This window comes from Xenia sp. Carnegie-2017, unplaced genomic scaffold (assembly GCF_021976095.1).
Source record: "Xenia sp. Carnegie-2017 unplaced genomic scaffold, XeniaSp_v1 HiC_scaffold_6, whole genome shotgun sequence".
Classification (NCBI taxonomy): domain Eukaryota; kingdom Metazoa; phylum Cnidaria; class Anthozoa; order Malacalcyonacea; family Xeniidae; genus Xenia; species Xenia sp. Carnegie-2017.
In genome coordinates, this window is record NW_025813526.1 from 16,029,272 (window position 1) to 16,042,334 (window position 13,063).

A 13,063-nucleotide genomic window follows, 5' to 3' on the forward strand; every position below is an offset into this window, starting at 1 on the left:
AATAATCAATCAAATCTAAAAAACGATCACTTCAGGAAGAATAATTTTTTGAATAATATGCAACGTGTTGTCCCCGTTTTACGGCAAGGCGTTACATTTGTGTTAGTTCTGAACACTATATTTTCTGAAATTCTTCGTACCATTAATTTTTTATATTTATTTACATGGCAAACAACAAACTATGGAATGAAACACCAAAAAATAACTGTTCTAATTCCAGATTATATGCTTCGTGAAACCTTACAAATAGACAACTATAGTTCATTCAGGCGTTATTGGACAACAGCGTGTAAACGGCTATGTGCTTGCATTTAATCTATAATGTTGATGGGAAAGGAAAGACGAAAGGGAACCATCTTTGTGAGTGAGATGTAAAGCAAAATCAAAGAAAGAAGATTGAAGAACGCATGAAGACAACATTTAGCAAAATAAAAATAACCAGACAATGGCTTGCAAACAGACAAACGTCCAAACGAGCAAAGGAAGAAAAGGCAGATAAATAATAGAATAACTAGTAGAGATACAATATACACAATATAAAAGACGTCGTCATGTAAACAAAGAAAAACCATCAAAGTAAATTATTTAAGGGAAGAGATGTAGTGTTTAACTTAATCTGGGGATACTAATGATATGCATGCATCCATGTTGGTCAAGGGAAGAAAAATATAAGGAAGGTAAATGATATAGATTGAGGAGAGCATAAAAAATTAAACAAGAAAGAACAATAGGCATGGATCTTTATATAGTTAACAAAAATAAAAACAGATAAAATGCTTGAGGATACTTTTGCTGTTCTTGGGTTTTCTTCAAGCGAGGGCTTAAACGTTGCAAGTTTTAATGAGGATATTTAATGTTGAGTCATTGAATGACGTAAACGTCAACTATGTTTACTATTCATTAATGACACCCTAACTAAATTATTAATGAAATATTTCTCCGGTACCTTTTTGATATAAAACAGTCACACATTCTCGAATCTCCTCTTCGCAATCCCCCACTATTGTAGTCTCATCAAAAATTACTTGAATTTTACTCTGAAGTGGCAGGCTTAGAATATATTTAAGATTCAAGGAATTACGCTGATGGCGTCGGTCAGGCTATTTAGTACTGACGTAGCAAGTTGCAAAAGTTAAAGTTTGTTTTGAAATAAAGAATTACTCATTGCGATTTGCAGCATCAGAACATAAATATACATCAGAAAACTAACTTTTTTTTCGATTAAGAAGTCTGGTAACTAGCGTAAAGACAATTATGGATAGAATAATGTTGACTGCCGACACTCAAAAAGAACAAACACTGACTTTAGGAGTTTTCAATTCATTTCTTTGTTTATTCCCAGCAAGTTGTCCTTTTTCCAGTTAAGAGGGGGAATTCAAAAGGTCCTCACATGGTACTATAATCCCCATGGACTCATCTGGCGCCACCTAACTCAAAGCATGATAATTAGGCACACCTACTCTACATGTACATATTGTGGTTAATTGTATGCATTTACAATTTTATTGTTTTTAAGTTAAATGTTCTCGTCATGTTTTTTCAATTTGTAAAGTAGACATATCAGGAATGGAAAAATTAGTTAAAATATCTAAACAATTTGCCTGTTTCCGAAATGGGAAACAAACGAGAAATCTTGTATACGTAATAAACTGCAAAAAACTGGTAATTTTGACCATGTTGTAAAAGCCGACCAATTCTAAAATCTTCTTGGGCGAAATTAATGATTTAAATTAGTAAAAAAAATTGATAAAAAAAATTTACATAAGTACAATATCAAAAAGTTTTGGACAATTAGACACTATTTTACTTTCATGAGTCTAAAAAAATTTAGAACCAGAATTCTTACATTTTGGCTTAATTTATCTTTGTTTATTTGGCAAGTTGTCACTTTTTTCCCGATGTGGAGGGAGTAGTGAAGGTCCTCACAAGGAAACTATAATCCCCATGGACTCATCTGGCGCCACTCCTAGCTCAAAGCATGTTAATTAGGCACTTTACCACCTGCTCTACTGTGCATATTATAGTGTCGTTTTAATTGTATGCATTTGCAATTTTATTGTTTTAAGTTAAATCGTCATGTTTTCATTATAAAGTGAAAACTTATCATGGAAGGCAAAAAGGTAGAAAATATCTAAACAACTTTTACTGTTTCCCATATCCTAACAAACTTATCTAGTTTTATTGAACAGTATTCTCCTGTAAAGCCAAAAGGACATTGACATCTGTAAGGATCAGAACCAGGTCCGTCTCTCAAGTCAACAGTCGTTATTCCTCTATTTTCACACATCTTTTCTTTGTTGTATGGTATCTTTTAAAAGTAAAATGGGCAATTAATTAAAATAAGTGGCTTTGCATATAAAAATAACTTAAAACCGATTGTATAATATTCATTCGTACCTTTCTTTGTGGATTTAACAATTCATAGAAACTCCACTTGTTATCTGTGCAATGTTCATAATACAGTGGACGTGTGTGGGTTTGTTGGCAAGTTATGTCCCTTTTCGCTATGTCTTCACAATAGCTAAAACCAACACAGAACGGCTCTTGTAAGCATTTTAATGCACATGAATTTGCCGATAAGAAAAATGTTTCAAAGAAAACATTTTCTCTTAATGGACGAGTCTCTAAAATTAATGGTGAAGTAAAAACATTTTTCAAAAACAAGATTTAAGATAGCTATAGATTAGATGACAAGATGCACTTTGGTAGTTTTCTTGTGACTCGAAATTGTCAAGGGATTGAAAGTATCTTTCTTGTCTCAACTTATATCATGTACATGAAAGGTGTATCAAAATATACGAAAAATATCTGTGAATTATAAAATTGAAAGATAAATTACATAAATATGGCTTCAAATTAGGTTATCACACTTTAGTGAAACTAAACTTTTTTCAGCAAACGCAACATGGATTTTTTCAGTAATACCACAACATACTTCAAAAGCAATTGTGATTATAAATGTAATAATCTGAAAACTCAGTGACAGTTTTTACTTTTTCTCTAAATCATGGATGTATAAGGTCAAGAATATGGCCAAGTTTTTGTCTGGATCTAAAAAAAATCAACAGTGTGATCTCATGTTCTTTAACAAATTCAATGCGAAAGCATGAAATGAAGTTTTTAACGTTTCACTCTTTCTTCATTTTTATAAATTTCCCCACTAAATTATTAATCTTTGAGAGTGTTCTAAAATACATTGTTTTTCTTGAGATTTTAAAAATAAGAATTTTATTTTAAGCTGTGATCAAGATTATTCTTTGGTAATTTCGTTATTTCTTATGTATAGTAAGAGAGGTGATACATTAACAAACTAATCATCTTCCTCTAAATGTTACAAATTATTTGTTTGTCTAGGCGATATAAACAAAAATAAGATTTTTAAACGATTTTAATATATTTTGAAGTTTGATTGACTCACTTCTACAATTTTTCAGCTACATATGGCAACAGAGGATGATTTGATTAAGAGAGAGTCTAGTATGTATCTTTTAATTTATTTATTTACTTTAAATTTATATAATCAATAAACTAAACGAGGGTCCCTACAGTTACTTAGCAGGGGACCGGAGAAAATTTGCATGCACATATTGGGCTCATGTAAAGTGGGCTTTTTTCATAAACGCTTGGACTCTGTGACTTTATTGAAGGTTTTTCCTTCAGCAAATTTTGTTAAAAGTTCGTGTAGATGTTTATCATAACAAAATTATAACATACGCAAAAAAGAACAAAATCTACAAATAATTTTTCATTTAGCTGAAATTCTTAAATAGCAAAAAAAATTGTTTATAGAATTCCTCAAATGCTCAACATATTGTTTCTTGAATGATTGACAATCGTTACACGAAAAGTTAAAAAAAATAAACCGAAAACAAGATACGGTAACTTCTTTTAAAACTGGACAACCAAAGCGTTAAAAAAAATACTATATGGCTGCCATAACAAAGCAAACAGTTATCCCATCCAAGCATTTATAGATTTCACTGGCATTCTTGACTATTCTCTCGAAAATTACATTTCTAAAGTTTTAATGTTTTGAACAAACTAATATTTTGCAAGTAAAGGCTACCTGAAATACCCGAATTTCACGTGAACTTGTAAATACCGAGATACGGACGCCATGAGTTATATGAAAGAACTTGATCTAAGATAGCAGTTAAATTAAGCAAACTTAACTATAAAATAATGATAAATAAATATGAAGAAAAACAACATTTTTTATCTTTTATTTCTCTAGGAAAGATATAAAGCGTTTTAATACAATAATGCCTTTCAAACAAATCAGAGACCTTGTATACGTAAGTAACTGCAGGAAACTGGTAAATTTTGACCATGTTTTGCTTTTGCTGGAAGAGAATACAAATCATAAAATTTACGTGTCTTATTCAGTAATTGAATCGGGAGCAACACGGATGATCTGACTGTAAATCATCCCAAATCGAGAATGTTTGTCGTGGCTCCGTTTCAACAAGCCAACATCAGCATTTTAGCAAATAAGCTTGGTTCACCCTGAAACATTTTAATGCTATCAACTTACTGCAGCAAAAAAAATTCGAAGATTTGTGCACACTTCTACGTCACTTAGCTAGCATTTCTTGTGTAAGAAATACTCTAAATAACTTGGCACTTTTTCTGCATTTTACCAGTTACTTGCTTAACAAAAACTGTCGTTTTGAAAAAAATATGTATGTGCACATTAAAGATAATGGATCTTTATTTCTTATTTATCTTTTTATTTCAATTTATTATTACATTGCCTTTAAAAATGCAGTTGCCATAGTCAATGGCGAAAAGTGATAAAGCTCCCAAAACTTCTGAAAAATATATAAACCCAGTTCTATAATAAAAATTAGGACTGCTGGGTTTCTATTTAATTTCAGAAATCTCTAGGACTCTGCTAAGGCTTTGCAAAATCCTTTAAATGGTCGATAAAGAAGATACACTGAATGAGTTTTCTGACAATAAGACTGTCACGAATTTAAAAAAATTTCGAGTGAGAATTGTTTTATGTAGAAAGATCTTCAAAATAGTATTTGCACAAACACGAGAAAGGTAAAAGGCAGTTTGAACACGGAGGTGTAAGATGGTAGATGCTGTTCAAATTGTAAAAAAGTCGTTCAAAACATGTACAAGAATGCTTAGCTTTGAACTTATGAACTATTTTGTGGGGGTTTTTCTGTGCATTAATGCGTTTTATAAAAGCCTCGTAAATTATTCGGCAAAATAAGTTCAAGTTTAGACATAACGTATAATTTATAAATTATAAAAAACATTTAAAAACGAATAATGGAAAAAATAACACAGGATTTATAGAACGTAAATGATTAGCGTGTTCGCATTTGCGAGATTTCTTAAAACTATGTCTGCTTAAACAATATATACATGCCATGTTTTAAACTTATCGAATCCACTTCATTTTTAGCTGCTTCTAAATAAAGAGCCTTTAGGAAACACAATTTTCATTTAAAAATTATAAAAACTGTCACACTTTTACTTAGTTTTTTATAAATTTTGCACACTAATGAATTTAATGACGTTTGTCTAAATATTCAGTTTTGATACAATATGTATGAGAAAATGTATTTAACTTTCTTCTTCTGTAGCGCAATGTAGTGTTTGCTAGAAATTGTACTCAATATGCTCATTTTTTAGAAACAAAAAGGTTTTATGATATATTTTTCATTTTTAAATCTTAACAATCAGAAACATTGGCGTCAATCCTGTGTTTAATTGGTGGACCACATTAATATGCTAATATGCTAACAGTGCTATGCACTGTTATTTTCTTTTCAAAACAATTTCATTTCAAAAGAAATTAGACTGGCATAAAACAATATATGAATATGGTCCACCCCCAAGTATTGCATGATTGACGCCTTTAATCAGAAACAAACAACATTATTCTTAAAATAAAAAAAAAATTGCATCTTTCAAATGTTGGAAATTGAATATAATTGTTCAAGATTGTCTTGCACAGAAAAAAGCTTTGTTTAATTGCTTTTTTTTATATGACAGCATGAAAATCAATAAAGCATTAAATTTCCAACCTTGGATTATGTTATTTCGTCTTGTGGTTATTAGTTGACTATAGTACTTTGTTATTTCTGATTTTTATGAAATAAAAAGAAATGAAAAATGAAATCTGTCATAAAGATTTTCTCACCATGTGCTTACTCTCCTGATTTAATGGTTTATATAAATTGTGAATTATTATTGTTAAAGCAAATCTACAATAAATTAATCATGGGACTGTTAACATCATCTCGGGAAACTGGGTTTTAGAAAAGCTTAGAAGGATATTGAGGTCAAATCTTCAAGCGTTACTTCACGTTCGGCACGCCGCACAGTTAAATTTCAAGCATTGTTTGCTGCATTATGAGTTTAATTTTGCCAACTTATTTCTATGAGTTTTCAGTTAATCTCTTTATTGCGCCATTTTGTTGTTTAACATGTTTGATATTTAAAAGAGAAAAATGAAGTTCCTTGCAATTCGTTTTTCTTCTAACACTTGGCATAAATGCTATTTTACCATAAATTCTGCATTTGCTTGTAGTGTAAGTCCTATAACAAACAATTTTTTCGTGTGTGAGGACTTTGTACTTTTGCGCCAAACTTGGTTTTCACTATCATTCGTTTTGAGTAGTATATTAGTGTTGTGCCTAAAATTGGTGCTTTAGTTTTGGGCAAAAAAATCATGTAGTTTTACCCAAAATTTGGTGCAAATTGAAGGTTACAGGCTGAATTTTGAGTTGGGTTGAATGTGCGATGAAACCATTTTGTTTTCTATGTGACAAGCATGAATTTAATTACTCTTACAAGAAAAGAATGGTGAAAAGTTTGGACTTTCTCGAATTAAACAATGCTAAAGCCGAAATGTGAAATATATATGGTAAGTAAATATTTACTTCATATTCTTACAAACTGAAATTTCCTGTAATGTGTGAGTTACAATTAATGTTTTGTTAATTTGAAAGAACTAAAATATAAAAATAAATTTAGACTAACAAAATGTATAATCGTGTGTTAAAGTGTTTCTATGACGAATTTTAGCCACCCTATTTTATTAGCTAAATTGAAAGACGGCCTTTCAGTGATTATACTCCTGCAGTTATAATTGAAATTGGATTGGTAGAAGTGATTTTATGAATGTTCATTTCAGGAATTTTTTTTCAAACTTTTTCGTCGGTTTAATAAAGAGTTGTGACGTAGATAGTTGAACTCATATATCAACTTGGCTTAATCTACTTGTAATCTCAAAACTAAACGCGGAGGAAAACGCTGTGTTGCTGGCAAACCTAATCAAGTTAGTTCCTTTAATGATTTAAAAACCAGATGAATATCGATGCATCTATATCACAACAAAGAAACAGAGCCTGATTTATGTAAAATTGCGACAAGTGTATTTGTATAAAGACGTTTGAAATGTTTAGAGCATTATATTACCAGGAAAATAGTGTCTGCAGTGTAGCATTGCTTGCGATTTAGTTAAAGCATATGAGGCGCTGCATTGCACATTATTTGCAGCCATACATGCAGTATAATAAACCTTTAATATGTTCTATTCTTTCGCAATAGCTATGAGGAACTTAAAAACACGTTCCATATTTTTCATAATTTTAATAGTATGACAAACATAAACCTTCTAATTCAAAACATATTTTAAAGATGATTATATATTATCACAATATATTTTTACTCAAGAATTTGTTGCATACACCCTGGTCTTTTTTATATATCATGTGGTAGGATGCATTGCGGTCTTGGTGGCTCTATCCACAGCCTTGTGCTGGCGAATTGCGCAGGGCCATGCAGGTTGGTAATGGTTTAGTATTAGTATAATTCAAAATGGCTATGATTCCATCATGCGAAACAGCTGCCTTTAGCGATGTCGCTAGTTTTTTGGAGTCATTTTAAATTCATTACAAGATATTGAACAAACGTTGAATAACCAAGAATTCAAAGTTCTCGATCATTTCGAAACATTGGCGACCATCTGGAAGAGACGTTTCAAAAAAGTTTATGATTTACGAACGAGGGAGAGAATACTAAAAACTTCAAACCAGAGGTTTCAGAGAGGAGAGAAGATACTATAAACCGGGCCTTATTTCTAATTCAAGATCTAAATAGAACCTGCAAACGCTTAGTTACTTCAAGGATTCATTTTGAAATTTTAAGCACTAAAGAAGCTGAGAGAATAAAGAGTTCTGCACAGTCTGCATACTTTCCATGTAAGCAAAATTTTACAGGAGAGGGAAGGCAGCCATGATTGAGTTCGTTTTGAAGCTTGTAGCATATTTGTATTTATGTACTAAGATATTAAAAGGAGGAAAAAAGATGAAAATAAATGCCAGTTGCCAATGATTAAGTTAAAAATTTTGAGGTTATATTTTTATGGCTGTGTATTTCTAGGAGTAGTAAAAGCCTTTCCATGAAAGCCAATTTATACCAACACCATACGAAGAATGATTAACATGATAGTAAAACCCAATAAAATTGGAAGCATAACAACGTTCATACCACTATGCTCCCTTATACACAACTGCACAATTGCCGGAGTATTTACCGTAGTCAGAGTCTTTTGTCGAAAATGCAAATCCTTTGTGAAGACTTAATAAGTTACCAGCTGCTCTTAAATTTTTGTACAAAATAATTCAGCTCATCACAAAGCTTAATTTGAGCCTAAAATGCAGCTATATTTCTTATGCGAAACTTTGAGTTCTATGCCATTTTGCAATATGAGATACTTTTATTCCACCATATAAGAAAATTAGTTACCACTATGGGGGCTGACTTTATCAAATTGTATTTCAATTTGCAAAGTCTTAAAAATCTAAATTGTTAACGCAACACTTTTGCAAGCACTTTAGTTCATTAAAAATATTAACACTTGAAAACAATGCGTTCATTTGAAGTAATAGGTGGATAAATTTCAGCCTTGTCATTTAATCCAAAAGTTTTTGATCAACTACAAAATAATTGAATTTTTTGTAATATTACAGGCAAAGTCAATTCAAGTTTTGAATGATCAACTAAAAACTGCAAAAATGTTTAATTTCTATAGAAAAATAGACAGTTGACATTTTTTCCTTTTATTCGACTACTGGATACCTATCAGCATTTTCTACCTGAAAATATTCCAAGGTCAAACTTTTATTTCTGCTTTTCAATTGCAAAAGAAAATAAGTCGTATTTGGCGTACGTTGTGTTTCCTGTAGTGTCTTCAAAGTCAATGCGAAGTTTATTATTTGTTCTAGACGTAAGTCTATTTATTTTATCTAATCCAAGCCAAAGTTCTAATTTTAGATTTCCAAAGCCATTTTTGTAATCTTGCCATCTTCTGTAGAAATCGACACTACCATGGAGACGACGTAGAAACACGGTCCAGCCACCTCCATATGTCTTCTTGTCACACAAAACATTGAAATTGCCTTGATTGTCCGGATCAATCTTGTAGATTCCGCTGACTCTTTTGCATTTTCGTATAGATCTGCGCAATCTTTTCATAGGAAAAAACATATTCACTAATTAAGCAAATCAGCAATTTTCTGTTTCCGACGTTAGCAAAATTCAAAACCTGAAAAAGCACTTTTTGTCAAATCACTTGATTGCAAATTGTATTCAATTTCCTAGTAGTTTATAGCTGCTCATAAGATTATTATCGAAGTTCTGTAAAAACGATGATTGGTTTAGGATAAAAATTGACCATTGTATTTTAAATAACATTTGGAGAAACCTTTTTAGAGGTTTTTTGTTCATGAAAAACTTGAAGCTTGCAAGATGTTTTATGACGTTTGAGGCTTTTGAATAGAATAACTCTAAATTTTTGACATTTTGTGCATGTCATTAAATCTTACGTCATGTGACGTTAAGTGAAAGACTTTCGGTTTTAAAAACAAGATTTTCATTTTTTAAAGACCAAACTTTTGCTTATCTTTAACTGCAATTTACTTTTTTTTCGATCAAGTAAATAAGCATTACAATAAACTGGTATGAAATTTAATAAATCTTTCTTTAGTTGAGTATAAACTTGCAGAAAAATCATTTGTGGATATTTTTCATTTATTATAATGTTTAAATAATTTTAATAGTGATTTGGTTTTTTAAAAAAATGATCTTTAGTGCAATTTAAAATAAAAGCAAATAATTAGCTGTAAGACGTGGTTTCAAATTGATTTTTTAAATTGCTATTGCACATACTTAAATGTAACAAAAATTCGTTGATCGTGTCGTCATTTATAGAAATGATTATAAGATTTTGTAGTTAATTAACCGTTTAAGTAACAACTTCAGAATTAAAGGTGAAAATTTATCTTGCAAATAATGTTTCTTTTATGTTCATTTAATGTTAATATTACAAAAAATTATTCCTAATTTGTTTTCGGTGGGGAGTTAAGGAGTTACAATTTGTTGCAGATTTTCAACATAGCCGCTTAAGGGTAAAGATGTTATAACATTTAATATTATAACAACTTTATTTATATGCTTTTTTTAATTTTTAACTTTGTTAACAAGTTTTATAATTTTTCATATAATTTTTCAAAGTTACTTAACAAAATATTTTTTCTTTCTTGTAGGTATAAGCACGCATTGCTGCAATAGATTTTGGAATAGCCATCTTTACAAAAGCAACAGCGACCCTATGTTCTTTTGTGTGATCTGGCCAATGGCTAAATCCATAATATCGAATGTCATTCGTTGGGGGATTGCAAAATAGTGTAGATGATGGCATAAGAGTGTTTAGCCTGAGTCTAACCTCTCAGGTAATACGAAAAATACTTTTGTTAGGTTTTTTAGAGGCTTAAGAGTTTTGTTTGTTTAATTTTTGACGCGTTGCACAAATATATTTAAGCTAAGAAATATTTTTTTCGCAAAGTTGCAATAATAAATTTAATATTACCAAATTGTACCTAAATGTAGCGCAGTAAAAACTTTCAATTTAAAAAAGTGGTTAATTTTTGTGACCGAGTTACTATGTGGTCTTTATTCTTATTCGTTAACAAAGAAAGAGCAAATGTTGTATGCATAAAATAATGACTATATGAATAAAGCTAATACATTTAATGGTAAAATCAAAGACCAATACCAATTCCAAAACTTGCTATCAGATGTGTGTAAAAAGCTTTCAAAATCATGCCATAGTGATTGCCTTAGTTCGTTTCAATAAATTTATTGGTAGTGTTGGTATCCACTTGGCAATCTTGCGGCAGTGTAAACTGATTTAGAGTGACTTCAGCAAAAAGGGATGTTAGGATTCCAGGAAATACTTTAACTAATTCATTCACACCAGGCTCCTGATAACAAAATTGTGCAATTTCCTTCATTAAAATAACTTTGGACAATGATTTTCAAAAACCATCAATAAAATAAAAAATATACCTTACAGCAAATGATGTGGAGGAGCTACACCCACTTAAAAAAGATTGGACGCTGGAGCACTTAGTTCTACGATGAAAAAATGAAGTTCATCATCTGACAGAGTCCCTAATTTCTCCTAACAAGTTCATAATTTCAACGAGATAAAATCTCATTTTTTGACATAGGCACTTTAAAGCATGCATGATGACATTGGTCACTAGGACTGACAACGCAACTCAAATAGGCATTTATCTTGAAATTATGATAATGAGCTAGCGTAATCTTATAAGACATATGAGAAATAGATCGTTCAGCAACAATAATGGTGGATTGGGAAGGAGATTCAGTGCTTGAAAAATAATTTTGAATTTTTTGATTTTAGGAGGATTAAATTTCATTGAGTTTTTTACAGCCCAGTTAGAGCACTCGCAAATTTTAATGAAAGACCTGTTTCTGGTTTTTTCTTTCTAAATGATTTCACATGATGTAGTGTCATCGAGAAATTGAACTATTTCTTCATAAATATCGAAATCACTTGCCATGATTTTAAATAACTTTGGGATTAGTTTGGTTTTCTTGGAAACGCCCAACAATGACTTCGCCTAAACACGAAAAGCTGGTCCAAGTTTACGCGCGTTATCTTCGGTTTGTGAGAAAATTTGCAGTCCAATTAATCAGAACGGGGTTGACTTTTGTGATTTGTGGCTTTGCATCACAATATTTTGATCATGTAATTTTGTCGAAAGCTTTAGAATCGTCTAAGGTACATGTAAGCGTGCAGGTATCGAATGTGCCCATATATTCATACCATTCATTGAACATATAAATGAGTACAGTTTTAGAAATAGGGTGCCTGGTGTGTTCAAATATTCTCATCATTTATGGAATATATAAATGAGTGCCAATTTAGAATTAATGTGTCTGGGGTGTCTATATATTCATACCATTTATGGAAAATATAAATGAGTACAAATTAAGAATTAAGTCATTTAATCCCAAAAAATTGCTTATTATCAATTAAAATGCTGATTGATTGCAACAGTCATTATTGGTAAACAGTCATCTATTGGATGTTAGGGAGACTGGTCTGAAGTCCCAAGTCTGAAGTGTGTAATTTTAAAGATCTAAGTGAACTTTTGATTTCATTAAGGCTTGATTTCAGGCGTTCATCGATTTTAGTGATGTATAATCTTGAATGTGCATTTTTATGGAAAATGTTCCCTTTGTTTTTGCAAAAATAAACGGTAGCTTAGTTTTCTAAACTCCAAGCGGCTTGGCGTTTGGACATTTTTTTATGTTTAGGAGTTATTAAAATTTTCTCGCTACTATTAATTTTTACTCGTTTAATGAAACATGATGTTCAAAAATCCTATTAATAAACTCTTAGCTGGTGTACTATACACAACTCTTATAAACTAAGCGTGTGCATCAAATTTCTTCACTTAATTCAGTTGAACGAGATCGAAGGTGCCCTTCTCTTTGTCAGTCAATCATTGCACTTAGTGATCGAAATGAGATCTGTTGTAGCTACAACAGTAGCAGTGTCAATTAACGTCACTATCTTGACAGATCATCAATGTCTTGTACGTTGAGACCAATAGTAATGTGTATTATATACATTCATCTTAATTAAAAAAAATTAACGGCCTTTTAAATTCCAGTATTGTTCATCCTATTAGTTGCCAACATATCAATAGTGGTGACGTAGTTT